Below are 1,355 nucleotides of genomic sequence, written 5' to 3' on the forward strand. Positions count from 1 at the left end.
CGTGTGTGTGTGTGTGTGTGTGTGAGAGAGAGAGAGAGAGAGTTTGTGAAGCAGTTAATTACACTCACAAAATTCAGACAAGCGTCAACTCAGCTTTAGGCGAAGACTCCGACAGCTTGCTCCAACCAGATGATGCACTTTCACAATTCTTATATTGATCAATGATGCCTTAACCCTTCACAGAGCGCACTAAAATCTCAGGATGCAATGCTGTCTTTAAAATCTGTCTAATTACCCCTGAGGGTTGCCCATATTATTTTGTTTTGGTAAACTATGTGTCTGTGATCATTTTTTAAAAATTTCAATACTGGCATAGAGAATTGTGCAAGAACTTTTAGTTATTGCAGTGTTCCTCGATTGTCGAAACTTTTACTTTGATTTTTGGCTTACTTTAAATGAGGTCGCTGCGTACTTTCTTAAGCTCGGCTACTTTTTTATCCTTTTGCTTTTTTCAGTGGGTTTTTTTAAATGAAGTTAAACACCTTCTCTGACTTTGAAAGTGGCTGTTGTTTTTCAAATGGTTGGGTCATATCGTCACTCAACTGAGAACGAGATCGGATTAGATACAAGATCCACTCGTTGTCCAAAATATTGTTGGTAGTGTAGTCTTAAAAAGTAAAATACCCTAAATATTGAACAAATATGAAAAAGATTATAAGAAATATGATAATATGTGCACATTGCTGTAGAACTTTGCAAGACCCCGATAAGAAAAAATGAGAAAAAGAAGTGAAATATGAACGGAAGGACAGAAGAAAGGTTTTTTTGTTGTTTTTTTAAGAAAAAAAAAATTGCAGTTGAGAACAAAGTGAATATTAAATGTTGTCGAAGCAATACGCCTTGCTTGACCAGATGTAGGTCTTTTCTAAAAAAAATACCCATCCGGACAATTAGCTCAGGTGAAAACACACCTCGAAGAACAAGACAATACAGACACTCTACTAAAAGGATTCGAACCACATATTTCCACTCACTTACCACCTTCTTGAATTCACTAAACGATTATTAAGAAGAGATAGATACACAGAGTGGTAAAAAAGGAGGAGGGAACGAAAAATAGAGGAAAGCTAGTTGGGAGATTGTGCTCAAAGAAGGAAATAAATTAATGTCTATTGAGAGAAGAGGTCCAGGATATTAATAGGTGAAGTAAAAGTTGAAGAGACAGAGAAGGAAGAGGGGGAACACACACACACAAACAGACACATACACACACATACACACACATACATACATACACACATACACACACACACACACGCACACACACACAAACACACACACACATACACACACACACATACACACACATACATGCATAAACACACATACATACACATTCACATATACACGCACAT

This window comes from Aplysia californica, unplaced genomic scaffold, assembly GCF_000002075.1.
Source record: "Aplysia californica isolate F4 #8 unplaced genomic scaffold, AplCal3.0 scaffold00107, whole genome shotgun sequence".
NCBI classification, from domain to species: domain Eukaryota; kingdom Metazoa; phylum Mollusca; class Gastropoda; order Aplysiida; family Aplysiidae; genus Aplysia; species Aplysia californica.